Below are 15,153 nucleotides of genomic sequence, written 5' to 3'. Positions count from 1 at the left end.
TTTAAAACTATGGACCAAGAACAGTTTAGTGGATACCAGGGGAAAGGTGGGGTAGGGGGTGGGCAGAAAGGGTGAAGTGGTGCACCTACAACATGACTGACAAACATTAATGTACGACTGAAATTTCACAAGATTGTAACCTATCAATAACTCAATGAAAAAAAAAAGAATCTGGTTTATTTCAAACATAGTAATTAACGGGGAAACATTCTATTTTTTTTTCTGTTGACACGACTTCTTTAACTGCACTAAAGAATTAATTGGATTGCCATTTCTTACAAAACCATCCTGAAATCCAGTCCTAAGCAGTTGTTTAACACCAATGAAACACGTATTATTAACTAGATATTGAATGTGATATATCACTCAGTATTATACTCCAATGGGAATCACATAGGGCACACTCTATTTTGTCTACAACAGTTGAACCTGTTGAGGCATTCCTCACATATGAGAAATTCAAATAAGGCATGATCCTGTCCTCAAGAAGCTTACACTTATTACATACTAAGTAACGTGGAAACTTATGCTTTGCAATTCTTTATTTGCATCACAAAAATGATACTCTAATAAATGCATATTATCAGGAAGCAATTAACCAAAGTAGAAACAATATAGATAACACAGTCATCCTGTCCAGGATACATGATCTTCTCACGTGGCTAAAACATTCCTTTCTCCTTTCACCAGGCTAACATGCTCCAGATCCCCTTGGTCTCATCCTTTGCAAGGATTCATGGACCTAGCCAAATCATTCCTCTCTCACAGGTGACTAACCCAGGAAAAATATGATAGCATAGTCCATCCTTCAGCCAGATTGAGATCCTGTCAAGTAATATCCAAGGTATTAGGACTCAGCTTCACTATTAGCTTTGCAGGATACTCTTCCCTGACCTTGCCAACCAGACCAGGTTAGTTCCTTCTGCAGTAAGGTTTCTTTCACTCTACAATTTTCCTGTGGAAACTTTGCACAAATGAAATATAATATGCTAATATTCTAAAAATTAGTGCCCAAAGCCTAAGGCTATGGCCAATTCATGGGTCAGCATTTCCATGTGTAGGATTATCAACTTCTCATTTATTCTGAAGTTTAGCCAGGCTGTTGGCCTCATCACTGCCCACAGTTCTGCTTTAAGGAAATACACTTGCTACCTGTACACAGATAACAACTGAGCAATCAGGTCACTTATGAATAAAAAACGCCAGCAAATAGCAGAAATGATAGGCTAGTTTTTATCTACTAGGATAATCTAATTTGGAAAATGCTCTAGTTTGCTACCTAAAAATGAAATTTACATTTATTTCAGTTTGAGTTTAATTACTACTTACATTCTAGAAGAAAAACTAAAGATAACTTTACTGAAATTTCTTGTGTTAACCTTGATCTTGATCTCAAGTATAATTAATTATCAGTAACAAAACATGCTTTTTTATTAGTTGTTCTGTCAGGGAGTTCATCTATTTTCCTAAATAATATTCAGCTCAAGAAACATTTTTTGAAACTAAATATGAGTAAAAAACTGCTCTGGGTGCTGGGCTAAAAAGCCTAGTGTAGAAAACAAACACATAATAATAGATCATTTTAATATTATGTAAAATGTAAAGGAAAAAAAAAGGTATCTACAGCCCAGTCTGCAGTTCAGTGAAGGATTCCTGGGGAAGACGAACATGCAGTAAGCCTTAAAAGATGAGGAAGAATTTTTCAAAAGATAAGAAGGATTTTCAGAAATAATATGATCAAAGTTGTAGAACAGGATGGTATTTAACTGTAAGTAAAAATGATTTAGAATTAGGAGAGCTGAAATGTGAGGAGTGAGGATCCCAGAACAGTGGTTTATAGAGCCATTCATGGACTTGTTCATTAAAACATCAAAACAGCATGCTTTCCAGATGTGTATCACTTTGAGAAGTAACTTTTCCAATTAGGCCACAGAATGACCAGATGGATTTCAACAAGCTAGTGGAAGCGAAGGAAATGGCTACTCTTTGACAATTCCATTTGATTGATAATATTAGGCCATTGTGTACAATATTTTGGAGAATATCACATTATAGGAAATGCAAAGAAAATCCTTGAATTGTAATATTTCACCTCAGTTCTCGCAATCAAAAAGAGTAGCAAATAGATGCCGTAATTACTTATTCATGAGAAAACTACTATTCACTTCATTAGATCAATGTTTCCTTGTTCCCAGGTTTTCCTACGGTCTTGCTTTCCACTCTTTGCTCCTTGCTCACAGAAGAATAATTTTCCTGATCTTCCTAGGTTAATAAGATATTCTCTCAAATCAGTCACAGCAAAGACATCCCTGGGCCCAGAGATACACACATATACACTATCACCTGCATGCACGGCTACAAAGACAATGCAACTTTAGATTCTGATTTCCAACAATTATCCCAGTTGTTATAACAGTATATTTAACAGTACCCAGGGGAATGAGTTAGGTTGATGTTTACTGCAAACCAGCTTGTTGAAAAATATGATCACTTCATATTGTATTACAAAGCAATAAAATAAAAAGGAGGCCCCAGGGAGATATCTAATGTATATTCATAGAGTTTATCTTATAGGGGTTGTATACTTATTAAGGTAAGTGGAATATAGTATGAGAAAAATTCTAGGCCTGGTATTTCCATCAAAATTATGTAGAATATGAAATACATTTGAGTATAACATGAATACATATCATATTAAAGTTAGGCTGCAAAGAAGAACAAAATCCACATTCTGTTTAAATTATTCTATATATGTATACTTTTGAAATGTGGTATATATAGATGTTTACAATAACATACTAACATTTCATTAAAAGTAAATACATGTAAGCCATGTATAAATTTTTAGGTGAGAACTCTAAGCCTTATATGGATTCAGAACACATCACAAGATTCTATGTATGTAGGTCTCCTGCTCCGCTATGACCTGAATAGGTCTTATTCACAAGTGTATGCTTGAAACAAGAAAAACTGCCAATATTTGTAGCATTAGATGAAATGAATTATGTCAGTCTGAACATTATCTAAATAGGTTAAAAAGTTCAAAAGCATCTAGCCACCATGTTTGTTTACTCTATCATGACTCAGTTATTCATGGAACTGTTGGGTTAACATGACATCATCTAGGTCAGTCATTTTTCAACCACATTGATCACCTAAGAGTACTTCTGAAGAAGAATCTCTAACTTCTTCACCACACTTGTTATGATAATGCTACTGCTATCAGCTGAATGCTTGTGTCCCCCCAAAATTCATATGTCGAAGCTCTGATCACCAATGTGATGTGATTCTGAAGTGGGGCCTTTGGAAGATAACTGTGTTTGAATGAGGTCTTGAGGGCGGAGTCCCCATGATGGGACTGGTGTTGCTATAACGGGATGAAGGGACCAGAGGGCTCGCTCCCTCCCTCACTCTCTCTCCACCATGTGAGGGTACAGCAAGAAAGTAGCTGTCCATAAATCAAAAAGAGGGCCCCTACTAAGAACCTGACCATGCTGGTCCTCTGATCTCAGACTTCCAGGCTCCTTCTGTGAGAAATAAATGTTTGTTGTTAAGACACCCAGTCTATGGTATTCTGTTATAGCAGCCTGAACCGACTAGGACAACTCTTAAGTAGGTTTTTTAATGTCTCAATTGTTCAGAGAAGTAAATTGAAACTTAAGGAAGTGAAGCACCCCAGTCATACTTGCACAGACAATAAGCGGAGACAAGAGTCTGGAACTCAATAATCCTAACTATATGTAACAAAAAGTAAATCTCAAATCTTTCATAAACATATGGATCACAATTTTATAACAAGTAAGGAAGATTGGCATGTTATAGAGGAATGAGGTGGTTCCTCTAGTGAAGGATGTAAAAAGGTATAAGAATTTGACCTAGGTCTGTTTGATTCCAGAAACTGAGCTCCTAACTGCCTCACTATGTAAACCACATTGACATAGACTGGCATGGGGGACATCAGCAGGCAGTGAGTCCTTTGAGTTATGGTGCCCAAAGAACTGAAGGCCAAATGACAGAAAGCATGAGACGTTCAACTATGTGATCGGAAACCAGTCCCAGTAGTTCCTGCCCAATAAAAACTGAAAATCTCAGAAAGCTCTCAAAGCTGATCTGTGATCTTTTTAACCCTTCTGCTCTCATTTTTAGTCTTCATAAAAAAAAAAAAAAAACACAAAGAAAAACATCTAAAGTGTAGAGTTTGTAGATTTCTTACCCTGTGATTGTCCTAGGCACTAACGCAAAGACAGAAGGTCTGGGGAGTAAGAAACATCAAAGACACAATTACTGGGTCAATCTTTCACATCAAATATCAACTTAAAAATGTTCCAGAATTGGGATCAGAAATAAGAGAGATTGAAAGGAGATATAAGATAAGGCTGTGGTCCTCAATTTTAATCTATATGAGGGAATGGACCTTACGTATGTGAAACCACTAGCGAATAAGTCTCTAGTTCTTAGACAGAGTGTTCAGTGGCAGAGAGTTAGTAGAAATAAGAAGTACTGTAAATATTCACAAGAGGAGAAGATAAATACTTCTTAAAGCCACGTTGGTATTGGGTGCCACATGACAGACTTGCATCATTGTTTTTCTGGGATGGACTGAGATCATCGAGACTTTCGTCCAGACAGCGTAAAGCATGAGAAAGACAACAGCTCAGTTCCATGTATCAAATGACTTGCATGTCAGTTAAAGTCAGGTCCTTAAAATCACATAAACATTGATTTTTATATTTAAATTCCTTTCTTTAAGATAAGAAACATCTCACAAAAACAGATGATGCTGAAAACAATCCTTTTCCTTGATGTTCTTTCCTGTTGATATGGTCCATGAGATGCATTATTCGATGGAGCAGGAATGAGGCTGCAGGTGTGAGGCTGCGGGTGTTCTCATCTTAATAGCTATAGGAGTCTCCTTTATAGAGTTTTACATGGCCCTATTCTTTAGGGTGCTTATAGATTAAAAGAAATAATAAATTCAATATTCTCATTTATAAATTTTGCTAGAACCATGAATTTTGTGTGAAATTTCATTTATTAAAACTCATATATTAGGTACATCAAAGTATACATATTTTTGAATCTTGGAGAAATAAAGATGCTATCTTCTCCTCACTGTCTATTTAAAGGATTACTCTAAAAATATCTGTGAATATGTTAATAATAATAACTAACATTTGTTGAAGGCTGACTATGTACTAGGTGTTACTTTAGTTGCGTTACCACATGTTTATTTAACCCTCAACACAATCTTATGAGATAGAGGTTAAGCATCTTGCTCAAGGTTACATAGCTAGTAGGTAGTGGATCCTGGACAGGAACCCAGCTAGTGTGGCTTTAGAGCTCACACTCTCACACTATCATATTTACCCCAATTCTCTTGGTAGCATCATTACAACAATAAGCAGCTCATCTGAAGGTGGATAAGGATCAGATTCCTCTTGACCTGGACTGTACATGTATTTTTCTATCTTATATTTATCCATGTTTCCATAGACACATATAGCAAAGCAAACTTGAATTTTTAGATTTGAGGGAGGAGGAATTCAATGGTTTAAAAAAATGCCCAGAGGGAATCATGCAGCTAAAATGTGCACAACATTTATAACATTTAAACAGATGAGAATTAGGGACTATAAGACTTTAAAATTCATACTGGCAGGAAGCCGCAAGCAGTGAGGATAAAAGAAAACAAAATGATGCAAGTTTAAGTGGATTAAATAGACAGAAGAATCAGTGGGGGGTGGGGGAGGATCTTTAATCAAGCTGCTGTGCTGAAGACAATAGAGGCTGATGATGTGGAAATGGTTAATAGTTTATCTACTCAGATCAGCCCTATTCAGGTGATTATTTCAGTTCTTCTAGTTCTTGATAACTCACGCTGGTAAGCCAAGAATATGCAGACTCCCAGGACTGAGATGAACTCCACATGCAGGAAGAATTTCATTTAAATAGGCTGACAATTTGAGAGCTAAAAAGGAATTTATACACCGTCCAACCCTATCAGGAAAAAAAGTGAGACCAAAAGAGGTTAATTAAGCTTATTCAAGGTCACTCGAAAGTTGATTAATGTAAGCTTGAGTAAGATAGTTATATAGTGGCAGTCTAGAGTGAAATTAAAAAAAAAAAATCTAACGTAGTGTTCCATAAAGAAAAGGACTACAGAAAAAATCTCCTTAATATTACCTTTAAATCCTTTTGAAATCAGCAGCAAAGATAAAAGATGTTAAATTATAATGATCATTAAAAATACTTTTACAGAAAATTTTTCCTTATATATTTTCTAAACTCTGACGGTCTCTGCATGTTCTCATTATATCTGGAGATGAAACCAACCACAAAGATGTTCTTCTCAATTTCTCACACCATGGGCAAGACATAAAATATAAAATATGGGCAATCAGAATTTTAAGCTTTTAAATGCAATTTTGACTCCTTCAAAAGTACTTGGAGTGAAAGGGCATATGGCGTACAGACATGAAGAAGACTAAAGGATTTTAAAAGCCAAAGAGTGAAATTTAAAATTAAAATGCAAAGATGTGAAGAGTGTTAGGTGGAAGGGAATAAAATGCCCTGAATGAGTTTGCATGTGAGATTGTTGAATGAAGCAGAAAGTCAAGGTGAGAAGGAATGGAAGATTTGGCTATGATATGGGAAAGAAAGAATAAAGGGATGGAAATGTAAAAGGTAGAAAAGATGGACTTCAAAGCACCAGAAAAAGGGAACCACTGAAATAAGCATCGTGATGTAAACATTATTTGTGAGAGGCAGCAGCCTGATATTAAATGGACCACCCAAATGAGAAGAGAGCCCAAGTATGGAGACTACTTATTAGTAAGGGGAAAACAATGCTTCAGCCAGTCCTATTCTGTAAGGAGAGCAGCTGATGGGCTTGCAGTAAATGATTCAGAATTTGATAATGATATTCGATTCCAAACATTCAGCCAATTTGTGGGAAAAAATATTATTTTCAGATTCCCCATTGTCTTTGATGGAAAACCAATGTTTGGAGACTATATCCATATGAAACTCAGTTTTCTCATTATCTGTATATAGGTAGCTCTACCAATGGTTATATTTTACTTTCTCAAATCCCATCTCTTTGACTTACACATTCACATTATTTGATATAAACATATGGATATAAGCATATGGATAAGTTATAATATGCCAATAAAAGAAAAGTCTTGCCATCAAATCTTATGTTGTCCAAGTAGAAAGTCAAGTGTTTATGCCTGCTGCTTTCATAATCTTCCTAATTTATAGCCTTGGGTTGCCACTTTGGCCTGGTGGATTATAATGTGGTCTCAGTCTTTTATGTAGCATACAGCTTTCCCAGACCTCACAATGCTTTACTTAAAATCCATTTAATGCCTATTTCACATTCAATTTGTTAGTCTTTTTACTTTGAGTCTTGGTCACATAGACCATATCAACAGCCATAGTAATGTGCTATACTAATTTCCAATTCAAAACTGTATTTAAAATGTAATAGGCTATTAAGTTGTTATGACTTAGATTTAAAGGAGTGTGCAATTGGAAGAACTTATGGATGTTTATCTGCTAATATAATGGTTTATAGCTACCATTTATTTATAGCTTGGTACACATCAGCTATAGTGTTATAGGTCTTATGTTCATTAGTCTTATGTTCATTATCTTACTTAATTCTTCAACTAACTCTATGAGGTATATATTGTTATTATTTATATCTTATAGGTAAATACACTGAATAATTATTATAGTTCAGCAAGTAATATGAGCAGGCAATATGCTGAGCACATTATGAGTGTTCCGTGACTTAATCTTGACAAAAAAAACCTGAGATAGGATGTATCTTTATCCTGGTTTCACTGACATTAAGAGAATTAAGTAAGTTGCATAGTTAATAAGTGCCAGGTCCTGGCTCAAGGAAGTTAAGTGAGTTTCTGAATATACAACTGAGCTTAGATTGAAAAAGATGCATGCTGACTTGGAGGCTCTGGTCTCAACCATTAGAGCAATTGTCACTTAATCTGACTCCTGCCTCCAGATGGACAATTTTCACACCATCCAGAAGAGAGTGAAAGCTTCATTATTAATTTATTCAAGAGGTGTTATAACTTCCTATAACTATCATCCAATTACATGAAAATTATTATTTTCTTTTTTAAGGTTTTATTTTTCCTTTTTCTCCCCAAAGCCCCTCTGGTCATAGTTGTGTATTTTTAGTTGTGCATCCTTCTAGTTGTGGCATGTGGGACGGCGCCTCAGCATGGCTCGAGGAGTGGTGCCATGTCCGCACCCAGGATCCGAACGGGCGAAACCCTGGGCCACGAAATCGGAGCACGAGAACTTAAACACTCGGCCATGGGGCCAGCCCCTACATCAAAATTATTTTAGTCAGAAAGTTTATACCTCACCGCACGCACATGCTAACTGTTTCCTGTTAGGATACAATACCCTGAAGTCACTTTCTTTTATATTAGAGGTCATGTGACCTCTTTCTGCGTCCTTATACCAAAACTTTGACTTCAACCAGAAGTTCTAAAACAAGTTATGTTTAGAAGAGCTGAAGGTACATGCAAAATATTTATAAGTGTCTCAGAACAAGATTACTAAAGCATTCTTAGAAGACGTGGCAAACTTGGAACGTCTCAATTCAACAATCATTCTGTATTTGCAAAGCATCTATTAAATGCTGGTTAGTACTGTGAATACCAGGGATATAAATACAGTCTCTGAACTCATGAAAATCAATATTGAGATGGGGGAAGAAAGACGTAATGGTGTATACATATGTGACTACCTATAATATAGTCTCTAGATGTACAATAGCAAGCTGGTTAAGAGGGACGAGTCTGAAAGCAAGTTCTTGGGTTTGAATGATGATCAACTACTTTACCAGCTGGATAAGACTGAGAAACTTACATAAACTCTATGTAATTCAGATTTCAAATCCATAAAAAGAAGATAAAAGCATTTACTGCGTTAGGTGATACTGAAAATTAGCCAAGATAACACTAGTGGCTGATAATTAGTATATAGGTATATGTGTTATTTATTATCATGGAATGTGCTAAACGTGTATGGATAAAGTCATACAGAGACCCAGACAAATGGCCAATCTATTCTTTCTAGGGGGAAAGGCAGGCAGCTCGTGTTAGGGAATTCTTTGCAGAGTTTTACCTTCATTAACCCTGTGCCTTGATTTGGTTGCATGGAGAAGGGAGCAGGAGTATAAAGAGAGGGGACTACTTAAATAAGAGCATAGAGAAATAGAGATGCGTGATCTACTGGTGAAGTGGTGGTGCTCCAATGTGGTGGAGCATAGGGTTTGGATTAAAACGCTAGGGTTACAAAGGTAAATGAAACAAGTGCTAAGAGACAGATTACAAAGACATAGAACAAATTCAAAGAAACAAGACAGCAATGTCTGTCAGCAGGGACCCTCGAATGTCAACTGAATTACTAGATGCTAAACAATTCAAGGGGAAAGTCCACAACTCTCAGGCTCACTCATAGTACTGGCCCTAATTTGCTAGGTAGAATTGTGGTTTGTTCAAATTAAGTTCTCAGTAAATGCTTGTTGAACACAATTGATGAATAAAGCAAAATAAGATAACCACCAACTGATCTAACTTGTTTTGTAGCTCCTGCTGAATATATTCTGTAAGCAACAATTTAGTGATAATAGCTCGCCTTTATTTGATAAATTTTGTCACTAACTTCACAATTCTACAAGAAGTACATAAATTAATACTTTCATTGGATCAACATAGAGTACGTCATGGGCATTTTTTTCAAATACCCTCCATTTAAAGATGGAGAGAGTTAACACATTTCATATGAAAGTTTGCAGATTGCTTCTTTAATCTCAACTTATCTACTCAAATAGTTAAGCAACAAATATTTCTGCTAAAATTCAACATAAAAAGCACACCATTTGTTTAAAAATAAAAATAACATACACTGTCTTAAATTAACTCTGCCCCTCTGCATTAGCATGGTGACTTCAAGGTAATTCATATGGTTATCTACAGCCGGTTTTGAAGAAGTGGGCTACAAGTACGCACTGCAGTTAATTCAATCAAGCATAGTACACATTACCAATTAAGCTGAGAGAAACTAACCTGAGTGTCTAATTTCAAAAGAAATTAGTCCCAAAATAGGTGATACATTCAATTAAGTCAATGCTGATCGACTGACTTTCTTTTATACTCAATCCAAATTATATCACAACCAACTTCAAGCATTTTCATCATGGTTTTACACATTTCTTGAGGAAGAAGAGGATATTTTTCAAAAGGTTAAAGCATTTACAAACGGCTTATAGATAAAATCTACATCAACATTTCTCACCATTTCGCTAAGATCAAGTTATATGAGAATAAAGTTCTCTAATACTAACGAACAAAATAGACAACGTATTTAGGTGCTTATTTGTGAATTTTATAAACTCAAGAATTCAGAAGATTTTAGTACACAAATCCTACTAGATGCTTTTGTTCAACACAAACAAATGGTAATAAATAATGTACCATATGTAAATCAACTCACTATCTTATGTGGCCAATCAATACATCAATATTGTTTTCTTCCTATAGACTCTCCTTAAATCATTAAATCCAGTGAGCATTTTCTAGATTTCTGTTTTGATCAGGTTCCATTACTTGCTAAAGGAAACAATGGTAACCAGAGATGAGTGTATTGAACAGGTGAGAGCTAAATCATGTTTTAAGAACAATGAAAAACTTTTTAGAAACCAAACTGGTGAGGGGCTGGCCCTGTGGCCCAGTGGTTAAGTTTGCGCGCTCCGCTGTAGGCAGCCCAGTGTTTCGTTGGTTCGAATCCTGGGCACAGACATGGCACTGCTCATCAGACCACGCTGAGGCAGCGTCCCACATGCCACAACTAGAAGAACCCACAACAAAGAATACACAACTATGTACCGGGGGGCATTGGGGAGAAAAAGGAAAAAATAAAATCTTTAAAAAAAAAAAAAAAAAAAGAAAAAGAAACCAAACTGGTGAGTGAGTTAACAGGTGACTGATAAAGAGAGTTCTGAGATCAATGCCAATTTTCCATTTCCCTAAATTGAGCTACTTGTCAGTGTTTTGAATTGTTATTTCTGTGGCAGAGACATCTGAAAGATTGTCTTCTGCAAATAACCGGATTTATTTTTCTACAAGACACATTTTTGCACCATACAGACCTTTCGCATCTTTACGTTACTCGTCTGCTTTACTACAATTGCTTTTAACAATGTGGGACTCTAATATATACTGCTGATTCTGAAAGAAATCCTGAAAGCAAAAATGAGAATGCATGTAATATAAACACTCTCTAATAATTGTGGTAAATACTTAAGCTGTGTAGTTTTGGATTCCACTGGGATATGATAATTGAGTGATTCCACTGTAATAAAATCTTCAGAGTGTTAACTAACATTCTCAGCTGTGTATGCTCTCAGAGTACAGCTAAAACATTTTCCCCCAAAGGAAGTTGTATGCCAACTATTCATGTCTACCACGGCTAGTGAGGTATACTAATTTGGTTAAGATACTAGAGGTGAATACAGTATACAAGATTTTTATGTGGAACTCTTTCACTACTATTACATAAGCAACCGTGGGAGATTTTTTTCTTATTTTTTTAATAGACTTTATTTTTTTAGAGCAGTTTTAGGTTCACAGAAAAACTGAACTGAAAATACAGAGTTCTCATATCCACCTGGTCCCACACGCACACCTCCAACATTACCAATATCCCCAACGACAGTGGTATATTTGTCCCAGTAACTGAACCTACATGGACAGATCACTGTCACTCAAAGTCCATGGTTTACACTAGGGTTCATTCTTAGTGTCATACATTCTACAGATTTGGACGAACGTAGAATGACATGTGTACATCATTATAGTCATGCAGAATAGTTTCACTACCCCAAAAACCCTCTCTGCTCTGCCAATTCACCCCTCCCTTCCCTCAACTCCTGGAAACCACTAATCTTTTTACCATCTCTATGGTCTTGCCTTTTTCAGAATGTCATAGAGTTGGAATCATACACTGTATAGTCTTTTCAGATCAGCTGCTTTCACTTGGTAATATACATTTAAGTTTCCTTTTCATGGCTTGATAGCTTACTTCTTTTTAACACAACAATATTCCATTGTCTGGATGTACGATAGTTTTTTATCCATCACCTACTGAAGGACCTCTTGGTTGCTTCCAAGTTTTGTTAATTATGAATAAAGCTGGTATAAGCATCCAGGTGCAGATTTTGTATGGACACATATTTTCAACTTCTTTAGGTAAATACCAAGGAATACAATTGCTGGAGTGTATGGCAAAAGCATGTTTTAGTTTTGTAAGAAATAATAAAACTGCCTTCCAAACTTGTACCATTTTGCATCCCCACCAGCAAATGAATAAGAATTCTCATTGTTCCGCATCCTCACCAGAATTTCGCGATCTCAGTGTTCTGGATTTTGGCCATTCTTATAGAGGTATAGTCATATCTCATTGCTTTCTAATTTGCATTTCGCTGATGACATATGATGTGGAGCTTCCCTGCATATGCTTATTTGCTATCAGTACATCTTCTTTAACAAGGTGTCTGGTAAGATCTTTGCCCCTCTTTTAATCAGAGTTTTCATTTTCTTATTGTTGAGTTATAAGAGTTCTTTTCATATTTTGGATGATAGTCCTTTATCAGATATGTCTTTTGCCAATATTTTCTCCCAGTCTGTGGCCTTTCTTCTCATTTTCTCCACATTATCTTTCACAGAGCAAAAGTTTTTAATTTTTGTGAAGTCCAGCTCATGAAACATTTTTTTCATGGATCTTACCTTTGGTATCATTTCTAAAAAGTTATCATTACTATTCCAAGGTCATCTAGATTTTTTCCTATCTTATCTTCTAGGAGTTTTACAGTTTGTGTCTTACATTAAGGTATGTGATCTATTTTGAGTTACTTTTTGTGAAGTGTAAGGTCTATGTCCAGATTCATTTTTTCACATGTGGATGCCCTGTTGTTTCAGCACCCTTTGTTGAAAAACACTTTCTCCACTGAACTGCCTCTGCTCCTTTATCAAAGGTCAGTTACTATATTTACGTGGGTCTATTTCTGGGCTCTCTCTTCTGTTCCATTGATCTATTTTGCTATTTGTTCACCCATATCACACTGTCTTGATTACTATAGCTTTATAGTAAGTCTTGAAGTAAGCATCAGTCCTCCGATTTTGTTCTCTTCAATATTCTATTGGCTATTCTGGATCATCTGTCTCCACATATAAGCTTTAAAATCAGTTTGTTGATATCCAAAAAATAATTTGCTGGGTTTTCATTGACATGGTATTGAATCTATACATCAAGTTGGGAAGAACTAATATCTTAACAATATTGAGTCTTCCTATCCATGAACATTAAATATTTCTCTACTTATTTGGTTCTTTGATATTTTTCATCAGAGTTTTGTAGTTTTCCTCATATAAATAGATGTATGTTTTATTAGATTTATACCTAAGTATTTCACTTTAGAGTGTGCTAATATAAATGGTATTGTGTTTTTAATTTCAAATTCTACTTGTTCACTGTTGGTATATAGGAAAGTGATCGACCTTTGTATATTAACTTCGTATCCTGCAAGCTTGCTGTAACTGCTTGTTAGTTCCAGGGTTTTTGTTTGTTTGTTTGTTTGTTTGTTTTTGCCATTTCTTTTGGATTTTCTACATAGACAATCAGGAGATCTGTGAGCAAAGACAGTTTTATTTCTTACTGCCCAGTCTGTAAACCTTTTGTTTTGCTAATCTCGTTGCATTAGGTAGAACGTCCAGTATGATGTTGAGAAGTGGAGAGAAGGGACATCCTTGCCTTGTTTCTGATCTTAGTGGGAAAGCTTTGAGGCCCTCACCAGTAAGTATGATGCTAGCTGTAGGATTTTGCAGATGTTCATTATCAAGTTGAGAAAGTTCCCCTCTATTCCTATTTTGGAATACTTTTATTACATCTACTGATATGATGATGTGTTTTTTCTTCTTTGGCTTGTTAATGTGATAGATTACATTAATTAATTTTCAAATGTTCAACTATTCTTGCATATCTGGGATAAATTCCACGTGGTTGTGGTGTATAATACTTTTAATACATTGTTAGATTTGATTTGCTAATATTTTGTTGAGGATTTTTGCATCTATGTTCATGAGAGATATTGGTCTGTAGTTTTCTTATAATCCCTTCGGTTTTAGTATTAGAGTGATGCTGGCCTCATAGAATGAGTTAGGAAGTGTTAAAAAAGAAGTAATAGGACCCACACGAAATCAGTCACCCCCACAATAACAGCAAACCGGGATTTAATTACAGTTTTAATTTATTCCAGGAATGTGACATTTTTAACAGCCAATCTGAAATTTCCTGATTAGCACTAGAAAGGTAATCTGCATGATAAAACCCCGGCCTTCTCTTCCCCCTAAAAGAAGATGTCCTGGCCTGAAACAATCTCTTATTTTCTTTTGCTAATAACTTCCTATGCAACCCTCCTTCTACCTATAGAGCCTTCCATTTTGTACAGCTCCTGGGAGTAACTCTCTACTAAGTAGACCGGATGCTGCTCAATTCATGAAACAGTTGAATAAAGTTAGTTAGATCTTCAAATTTACTTGGTTGAAATTTTGTTTTTTAATAGACATATTCCATCTGCTTCTATCTTCTGAAAGAGATTGCAGAGAATTGGTATAATTTCTTCCTTAAATGTTTGGTTGAATCACCAGTGAACCCATCTGGGCCTGATGCTTTCTGTTTTGGAGAGTTATTAATTACTGATTCAATTTCTTTCAAAGATATAGGACTGTTCAGGTTGTCTATTTCTTCTTGCAGGAGTTTTAGTAAATTGCGTCATTCAAAGAATTGGTCTGTTTCATCTAGGTTACCAAATTTTGGGGCACAGAGTTGTTCATAGTATTCATTTCTTATCCCTTGTCCACAGGATCTGCACAGATGTTCAGCAAATGTATTTTAACTATATTCCTTGGAGTTACTTTGAAGAGTTTAAATTGTCCTACACACACTTGGTAATAGTTAGTCCACAAAAAAACAAACAAGGAAAATATATACAATATCCACATGAAGAAAAACAAGAAGAGGAAAGAAATATCTATACCAAAAAGGTATACTGCT

General features: G+C 35.7%; 1 protein-coding gene and 1 long non-coding RNA gene across 6 annotated transcripts in view; one reads left to right on the top strand and one right to left on the bottom strand.

Annotated features, from left to right (window-relative positions):
- The window catches only part of NKAIN2 (sodium/potassium transporting ATPase interacting 2), a 928,721-nt gene that overhangs the window by 647,273 nt on the left and 266,295 nt on the right, over nt 1-15,153 (bottom strand). The gene's annotated exons all lie outside the window — the stretch shown is intronic.
- On the top strand, nt 12,516-14,631 carry LOC139073733 (uncharacterized). The gene is made up of 5 exons (XR_011522723.1): nt 12,516-12,598; nt 12,902-12,930; nt 13,020-13,075; nt 13,802-13,893; nt 14,357-14,631. It is a non-coding gene; the product is annotated as an uncharacterized lncRNA (long non-coding RNA).

This window comes from Equus przewalskii, chromosome 9 (assembly GCF_037783145.1).
Source record: "Equus przewalskii isolate Varuska chromosome 9, EquPr2, whole genome shotgun sequence".
In the NCBI taxonomy this organism is placed as follows: domain Eukaryota; kingdom Metazoa; phylum Chordata; class Mammalia; order Perissodactyla; family Equidae; genus Equus; species Equus przewalskii.
Note: the sequence above shows the minus strand (reverse complement) of the source record. Positions and strands in the feature narration are given on the sequence as shown.